The 9278-nt window shown below is 49.4% G+C and overlaps 1 long non-coding RNA gene across 1 annotated transcript; it reads right to left on the bottom strand.

Annotated features, from left to right (window-relative positions):
• Positions 1-1880: 1880 nt before the first annotated feature.
• Positions 1881-9181, bottom strand: LOC132342636 (uncharacterized). Its single transcript, XR_009491101.1, has 3 exons — positions 9104-9181; positions 5105-5255; positions 1881-2140 (listed from the first exon to the last, which is right to left on the bottom strand). It is a non-coding gene; the product is annotated as an uncharacterized lncRNA (long non-coding RNA).
• Between the last annotated feature and the right edge of the window lie 97 nt (positions 9182-9278).

Genomic DNA, 9278 nt, shown 5'->3' with positions numbered 1-9278 from the left:
TGATGCTATCTAATCATCTCATCCTCTGCCATTCCCTTCTCCTCCTGCCCTCAATCTTTCCCAGAATCAGGGTCTTTTCCAATGAGTCGGCTCTTTGCATAGGGTGGCCAAAGTATTGGAGCTTCAGCTTCAGCATCAGTCCTTCCAATGAATATTCAGCATTGATTTCCTTTAGGGTTGACTGGTTTGATTTCCTTGCAGTCCAAGGAACTCTCAAGGGTCTTCTCCAGCACCACAGTTCAAAAGCATCAGTTCTTTGTAACAAACATTTCTCACAGTTCCAAAGGTTGGGAAGTCTAAGATCAAGGTGTCAGGGCTCTCTTCCTGAGTCATAGATGACCGTATTTTTTCTGTGTTGTCATCTGGCAGAAAAAAGCAAGGGACTCCTCTGGGGTCCCTTATGCGAGACACTGATTCCATCCGTGAGGGCTCCACTCTCATGCCCCAATCATTTTCTGAAGGCCCCACTTCTGTTACCAGCACACTGGGGATTAAGGTTTCAACATAGGAGTTTGGGGTGGGACACAAACATTCAGTCCATAACATCTGTGTAACCAGTAGGCTCTGGTGGAATTAATGGAGTGACTTCTGAGGCCATGTCAGAAGAGACGTTGCAGCTTCTTCTGCCTTGCTGTCTCTTGGATCACTTGTTCTAGGGGAAGTCAACCGCCATGTCTCAAGGATGCTCAAGCAGCCTTATGGAGGTTTCCATGTGCTGAGACACCGAGTTCTGCTGAGATCCAACACAGACGTGACAGCCGGGGGAGAGCCACCTTGGAAACAGTCCTCCAGCCCTAGCCAAGCTCTGACACACACCCTGACCGCAACCTCATGTGAGACCAGGAGCCAGGACCAACCAGCTCAAACACCCCCCAGTTCCTGACCCTCAAACACTATGTGAGGCAAAGATTCATTGTTGCTGTTTCAGTCATTAAGTTTGGGTGTGACTTGTTCTGCAGCAGCAGACGGCTGCTGCACAAGGTAGAACCTGGGGATCTACATTTATAAAGCCTCCTGGGTGCATGATATGCACACTCCAGTCATCTGGTCCTCAGTCCCCAAGTTCTAGGGAGCAAATGCCTGGAGAAGAAAACACACCCTGTCTCTCAGGGCAAATAAGCACGCCGAGACCTGGAGCTGCCCAGCTCTCAAGTTTGGGCCTTTTTCTCCCAGCCTGCAAGGCTACGTTCTGTGAACACAGTTGCCTTTCAGTCCTCTTTAGAATATGTAAGAGCTCTAGCTGCATCTTCAGCATTCGGGCTTTTAGCGCCTCCCCGAGAACTGCAGACTGGTAGTTTTCTCTTCTGCTCACCACCTGCTCACATCCAGAATTAAGAGACGGTCTTTCTCAAAGGTAAACTCCAGGCTCGTTCCCAGAAAGCAGAAAATGAATGTAATGTCTTGCATGAAGGCTTTCCCAGCTTTGATTTGTAAAAACGTGTGAGTTGACTCTACTCCAGGAACACTATTAAATATGCATTTATGTTTCATTAATTCAGCAATATTTACTGAGCACCTACCACATGCCAGACATTCCTGTAGGTGCTGAGGACGTGGGGCTGGAAAAAAAGAAGCCAAGCCTATAGGAATCACACTGGTGCACATGTGCATAGAAAAAAAGCCTTAAAAATACTTTCTTAAGTGATAATGGTTACCCAGAGGATTGAGATTATAGCAGATCTTTATTTTTTTTACATTTTGTGTTGTTTATAATATTTGCATTTGGGAAAAAATAGATGGTTTGAAAGAAGGTAGTTGCGGGTGTATGCCCATATGAAAAGAATCCATTACAGAAGAAGATGCAGAGTCTGCTATTTGGGGTAAATATATACATTGCATGTGTGTGTGTGTGTTGCTAATGTGATTTTGGACTGGAGAAATTATAGAGGAATTTTATATTTAATTTTCTTTTTGCCCTTCTGTGTTTTCCAAGAGTTATGTGTTGAGCATACACAGTTCGTTATAAATAGGGGGTATGTTATTTAACAACCAGTACTTGCTACCTAGCCCTAAGATCTTCTATCCCTTGGTTGACCAGAATCCCTGAAATTTCTCCAAGTCCCTCATATGATTCAGCATTGTGTTCATGGAGGCTCCCGTTAGAACGCTTAGGAGAAACAGCATCCCGAGCTCTTGTCACCTGTGAAAACAAAACATGAACAAGGGAATCCAACACTGAGCTGCTGTTCTGGGGGAGGGAGGAGCTCTCCCCGGCTCGGGGAGACACGGGCAGGTGGGGCAGGCGATGGGCAAAGTCTGGACCAGTGTGGAATCCCAGTGGCGAATCAGGGCTCTCTATTCTGACATCAGGAAGGAGGCAGCCAGATGAGAGACGGGAAGAGAGAAGTCCCCCACCCATCCACACCCCTCCACCTACCCCACCAGCACATCAGCTAACAGATATCCTGGGGACGACGTCAGAGCTAATGAACAGACTAAGGAACAACCCCCTTGCATTTACCTGTCAGAGGGTTTGTCTGTAATGAGCAGCTCTGCCGAAGTAGCAGCAGCCCCATCTGGTAGTAACATCACTGTCCCCCATCACAGCCTCCAGAGCTGGACGCCACAGCACCACCCCTAACACGCATTCACCCCTCACTGTCTCATTCTAGCAGCAGAATTGTCAACCCAGACGATGGAGAGGGGTCACAGGAGGGAACTCTGGCCCCTCATCTCCAGGCTGTCAGCTAGCCGTGGCCTGGACCAGCTGGAGCGGGGGCATGCTAATGTGTTGGGTGGCGAGACTGTTTTACGTCAATACAAACCCCCCATGAGGAGGTATTCATTAGTTTCTGACTCCATCGTCTGGGCTCCTGTTTTATTAGACTTTTAAAGACCATCGGAGAAAGGAGATACACAAGCCTAGAAATTTCACTCATCCTCTTTCAATCATGCATCTAGTATCTTTTCCTAATACCAGGGACTGGGGTTCAGGTGCAAAATTCCCTGTAGATTTAGCAAGTTTGAGAACATCTTGAACTTCCAAGAACACACAGTCAGTTTTTGAATTGTGAAAATAAACACATGCCTGTTGTAATGTGCTGGAAGTTTAAAGAAAAAGTCAATAATCTCTCCCACTCCATTCTCCAAGCCCACTTCCATGAAGTTACGAATGTTAACAGATTATTGTAGAGTTCCTTTCTCTGTGCCTGTTTTCCTTACCAAAAAAGGGATAACACTACACACATGATTCTCCAACTTGCCTGTTTCCACTTCATTTTGTATTAAGGAGGTTCCATCGGGGTGACACCGAGATTGGCCTTCTCCTTTTCAACGGCTGCCTAGTATTCCATAGTATGTGCGGTCATGGTATTGTTTGTTGGACAAGTCCCAGACTGATGGGCAGTTAGGATGTCTCCAGGTGGAGAAGATCCATTAAACATCCTTGGACATAATCATGATTTCATAGATGTTTAAAAAGAGGTTCCCCAGTTGGGACTGCTAAGTCCCAAGTGTATACAACCCACAGTGTCAGAGAGTTCCTTCATGTCCCCGCTCATGGGAACTTTCCCAGGGGCTCTGGTCAGTCGCCTCTAGTTAGAGACCCAGGTTTCATCCCTCGATCAGGAAGATCCCTTGGAAAAGGGAATGGCTTCCCACTCCAGTATTCTTGTCTGGAGAATCCCATGGACAGAGGAGCCTGGTGGCTACAGTCCATGCTGTCACAAAGAGTTGGACATGACTGAGCGACTAATGCACATCGGTCAGTCACCCTCTAGTTAGGGAACAAGATCACCCTTCTTTCCCTCTCCCAACGAGGTTCCTGAGCCCCCTGCCTTCTCTTTAGGGTGCTGAAGAATTGCCAGAATAATTGTGTAGCAAATTATTCTTGAAAGATGGGTCAGAAAGTCAGTCTCCTCCCAGCCCGACCCCAACGAGGGCTGTTCAGCACTCAGCCGTGGCCCTCTCCTCCCTGGTCGTCATGCTGGAGGCCGCTCCCTCCCAGGCCCTTCTGCCCAAGACAGCCCTCAGAGCCATCTCCCCTCCCTCTGCCCCGTGTCCTCATCCGTCCCACACATCAGTCCACTTTGGTGGCATCAGACAGGGGAGGAGAGGGCCTTCAGAACCACAGCGAGAGCAGGGAGGGAGGCGGGGTTGGGGGGCCGGCCGGCCAGCAAAGGGGCGTGGGCTTGCTGCCACCATCCTGCCCCACTGCTTTCCAAGCTCCCCAAGTTCACATCCAAGCCTCCCTCCGCCAGACATGATGGTCGTGCATATTTCACAAGGGAGACACAGGAACCAAGGCGAGGCAGGGTTGTGATTCAACCAGCATCCCTTAACAAGTCAGTAGCGGAGACAGGGCGACCTCCCAGACCTCTGACATCACAGTCTCCACTGCAGTCCTTTCCTCCCGCCCTCCCAGGAGTCTGAGGCACGGCAATATTAACCATGATAGAAAGGCTGATATTAAAACAGAACTGGGCCTAAATAAAGACAGACAGGTTCAAATCCATCACCCTTATGCACCATCCAGTCAACCTGTCAGCAAGTCCTGTTGGCTGTTCCTTCAAAATGTACGGGGAATCCAGCTCTCCCTTTCCACTGAGGCTACCTTGGGCCCAGGCACCGCAATTTCTGCAGCCGCTGCCTCCCTCTCTCCCAGCTTCCAGCCTGGCGTCTCCCCCAGCCAGCCGCTCCTTTTTGCACGGCAGCCAGAGTCCTCTGTTTAAAATATAAATGGGATCACGTGTCTCTCCCCTGCTTGGAGCCTCCAGCGAATAACTTCTTCTCACACTTAAAATAAAACCCTCTTTTCTCACCCTGGTCTGCAGGGCAGGACTCATCTGCCTGCCCTCCACACCTCTCCCCTGCAGTACTTGCCTCGCTCACCCTGTGCTGCTTCCTGCTGTTAGAAACCCCCAGCTCTCTCCACCCCACCCCAGGGCCTTTGCTTGCTCTTCTCTCTCCCTGGAATTCCCAGCCCTCTCCTCTGCACCACGCTTCCCCACACACACACAGGTGTCTGCCCAGCATGCTCTGTCTCCCCTTCAGGTCGCAACTCAGATATCACCTCCTCCAAGAGGTCCTCCTGGATTCACATAAAACCCCTCCCATCTTATCAGCTGGGTGACTCTCTCAAAGACTCTTTACCACTTAAAATTACCTTGTTTGCCACTCTGTTTGTTGATAGTCTGTCTTCCCAGTGAACCATCCAGACACTGCTGGGTTAAGGAGCAGGTCTATTTAGTCCAAGTACCCAGTACTTAGTAGGTGCTCCATAAAGACCTGAGAAGAAAGAACGGAAAGCCTGGGCCCTGGAGAGAGGAAGGGAGAGAAAGGTAGACCCTTGTGGGCTCCACATGGTAACACCCACTGTTGTTGTGTTCAGTCGCTCAGTCGTATCTGACTCTTTGTGACCCCGTGGACCGCAGCACGCCAGGCCTCCCTGTCCTTCACCAACTCCCGGAGTTTACCCAAACCCATGTCCACTGTGTCGCTGATGCCATCCAACCATCTCATCCTCTGTCGCCCCCTTCTCCTCCGGCCCTCAGTCTTTCCCAGCATCAAGGTCTTTTCCAGTGAGTCGGCTCCTTGCATCAGGTGGCCAAAGTATTGGAGCTTCAGCTTCAGCATCAATTCTTCCAATGGCTATTCAGGGGGATTTCCTTTAGGATGGACATGCCTGTCACCAAACACCCAAGTAAGAGTCAGGTAACCAAATGGGCCAGCAGGCCCTGAAGCTGGTCCCACCCCTCCATCGACTGCACCCTAGTAGGGGTCGTTTGTCACTTGGCTTGGCCACCCAGTGAGTCTGGTCCTGGCATATTTGGGACAATCAAGACTTCTCCTAATGAGATGGATGGAGACTCAGCAGCCATTGTCTCTTGGAAGCTTCTAGCATCACTGTGAATGCCTCTCTCTGAGTTGGGTTTGTGGCTCTTCCTTGACTCACATTACATGGCATTAATGAGAAGAACAGCCAGCGCTTATAGACTTCTGTCTCCCAGGGTCTGATCCTGTACTGAAATGCTTTAAACATGTCACAGCTCCATGACTGCACTGTAAGAGACAGACCATTTCATCCCCATTTTACAGATGGGGAAATTGAGGCTTCAGGTACTCCCTACCTAGTCCCAGGTCACAGAGCTGCTCAGTGGGTGAGTTGAGACCCAGGCAGGCTGAGTACAGAATCGGTCCTTGCACCCACTACACGGGGTACGTCCTGGCCCTGGGGAGGCCACGGGCTGAGTGACATCTCCAGGACTCCCAGCTGGTTTCTGCCTTAGTTACCTGACCCTGGAGCCTCGGGTCCTGGGGTCCACAGGTGGCCATGTCACAGTGAGCTGGGGTCCTGCCTCCTGTGTCAGGAACCTCTTCCCTTTCCTCCACCAGGAGCAGGGACCCAGGTCCATCAAAGCGTGGTTCATTCCTGCAAACCCCATTCTGTCCCTCCAGCAAGGAGGAGGCAGTATTGATTCTGCAGGCTCCAGGGATGGTAAATCCACCCCTGTCAAGGCAGGCTCTGCCAGGCAGGGGCTCAAACAGAGCACTCCGGGACCTAAATCTAGTAAACCTGGGAGACTTGGCAGTGAGGATTGCTGCCGGGAGGGCGGGACAGGGGCCGGGAGAGATTTACGGGACGCCCGCAAGAGAGATGGGGGTGGCTTAGCTCATTCTTCTGCCAACCCCAGATTTACACGCTCCAGACCTAGTTCACTGCCCGCCACGGGACCTCCGGGGCCTTTCAGCCTCTCCTCCTGGCCTTGGGACGATTCGTCACACAGAGAGGAAGCCGAGTGTTGTGTATCATTGTGGGTGAGAGTGTGCCTGTGTGTGCTTGAATGTGTGTGTGATTTGTGTGTCTTTCTGTGTTGGCGTCAGTATGTTTGCGTATCTCTGTGTATGCATGCATTCGAGTTTCTATCTGTGGCTCCATCTTTCAAATATGTATCAGTATCCCTTAATTTTTTAAACAAATTTTCTGGCCATGCCATGTGACATGTGGAATCTTAGTTTCTCTAACCAGGAATTGAACCTGTGCCCCCTGCGTTGGAAGCACAAAGTCTTAACCAATGGACAGCCAGGGAAGTCCTTGTATCCCTTTCAAACAGTAGCCTACTGGGAATTTGCTACAAGGTCCACATTCCCCTCCTCTAAGGAACATCCTGAAGCCTCATCTTTCCTTCCTTCTCCTCGGCTAACTTAAGCACAAATCTTGAAAGCTGTTTCTGGTTATATTTGGGGATAAATGAGAACCTGTGTTGTGACATGCCAAAAGGAGCTGGGTGGTCCCAAGCCCCTCGCTGGTAAATACCCTTCTCCTTCCTTCCTGCTAGTTGGTTCTTGTTTAGAGCAAAGATGTTTAGATCCTGTGTCTATTGTCATTTTTACAGCCCATACAGCCCCTTGATTCTCTTTTCCCTGCTTGAATGACCTAGAAGCTACACAGTGAAATGGCAGCATTACAAAAATCAAAGCAGCCTGAGTCCTTGAACCATTGCACGGAAGACCACCACCCTGGAGGGCCAGCAGACTCTCATCAGAATTTGGGGAGAAAAGATAAAACTGTGTTGCATTAAGCCCCAGCCCTTTCTGGGTTGGTTTGTTACTGTAGCCTTAATGAGCTTATCCTGACTAATACAACACCTAAATCATCTTATATATCCCTGCTGATAGGCACAGAAACACTTTGGGATATACTGGGCTTGACTTTTCCTGAGGTCCTGTTCATCTCCGAAACTTGAAGATCCTGACTTCTTCTGATGGCATAATCCTAATTATTCCCCCAGATCACAACCTTGGAGTCTCTGCAAACATCAACTCTCATCTTGACATTGCCACCCAACCTCTGGAGTCTAAAGAGATAAGTCTAAAGATGCTGTCAGGCCCTCCAAGAATGGCAAAGCATGACTCCAGAGGGTTTTTTTTGTTTTTGCTTTTGCTGTAACTGTGAGGCTTCTATATTTACTACCTCTGGACTGAGCCAACTTCATGTCAGCCTGTGCTGGGTCACTGTTCCAAAAGGAACCCAACCCAAACCCCTTTTTCCCAGACACCTTTCTGTGATCCCAAATCCTCCTAACTATGGAATCCACTTTGAAATTAATCACAGCAGAGCCCTAGAAGGACCCTTAGGCTTCAAGCAAGCAGAGTTTCTTCAAGGGTTTATCCTGGCTTCTTGCCAGTTGACCTGGACACACACGTCCAACTGGAGTGTTAGTGCATGCGTGCATGCTCATCACTAAGTCGTGTGCACATCAAATCCCAGCTCTGGCATTTCCTAGCAGTGTGAGCTTTGACAGCCTCTCTGGACTTTGCATTCCTCATCTGCAAAATGTGGATAATAATAGTACCTCATAGAGTTGTCCTGAGGATATACAGAACAGTTCTCTAAGGGAATGTGAATAAGAGCAGCCCTTCGTGTAAACGGAGTAGGGAAATGCACCTGTGTGCAAAAATTCTTTTCCTCCATCATCTGGCAAAGTGTCAGTCCTCCCACTGGCATTGTTACTTTAAATTAGGATACTGCCTCCAGGAATAAACTTGACCTTAGGCAATAGCTTTTCGATTCATTATTGTTCTCAGGCTAAGAGTGGCTTCTTAGATGTGTCATTGCCAGTGATGGGAGTGAGTTAGACAGGGGACTGGTGGATTTGGATGAGGGAGAGGAGAGTCAGTGCTTGGACACTGCTGGAGAAGTCCAGTCAAGTGATGAGAAATCCCACACACTGCAGAGAGACAGCATGAAGGTCATATATGAGTCACTTCTCCACATGAGAGCCCCATTTCCTCCTGAGTAAAACCCATGGATTGTACATATTGAGGGTCTAAAGTGGCTGCCACAAGTTTTAAACCATGATGGACATGTGAAATGTTATCAATGCTATTGCCTTTTGTTTTTTTGTTTTTGTTTTTGTTTTTGGCTGCACCGTGCAACATACTGGATCTTAGTTCCCCAGCCAGGGATCGAACCTGTGCCCCCTGCAGTAGGAGCACAGAGTCCCAATCACTGGGCCACCAGGGAGGTCCCTGTGACTGCCATTCACATTATTATGTAGCCTCCTTGTGAAAGTCCCTACAAAACCTCCCCTCCCTCCACACTCTCCATGCCATCTCCTCCCTGGAGCCCCACGCTATGTGGCTGAATGAATGAAAAGCCTACACTCTCCAGTTTCCAGCATCCTCCTGGAATCATCATTTGTTCTCCACGAGGGTGGCTTTTAATTCCTCTGTAGGTGAGAGCCAGGCTTTCAGTTCCCCCCTCTCTGCTGTCATGGAAACCGGCGCCCTGGCAACTTGGCATGGAAACAAGAACACTGTTTTCTTCTCTCACCAAC

This window comes from Bos taurus, chromosome 17 (genome assembly GCF_002263795.3).
Source record: "Bos taurus isolate L1 Dominette 01449 registration number 42190680 breed Hereford chromosome 17, ARS-UCD2.0, whole genome shotgun sequence".
Classification (NCBI taxonomy): domain Eukaryota; kingdom Metazoa; phylum Chordata; class Mammalia; order Artiodactyla; family Bovidae; genus Bos; species Bos taurus.
This window is presented reverse-complemented; position numbering and strand designations above follow the sequence as displayed.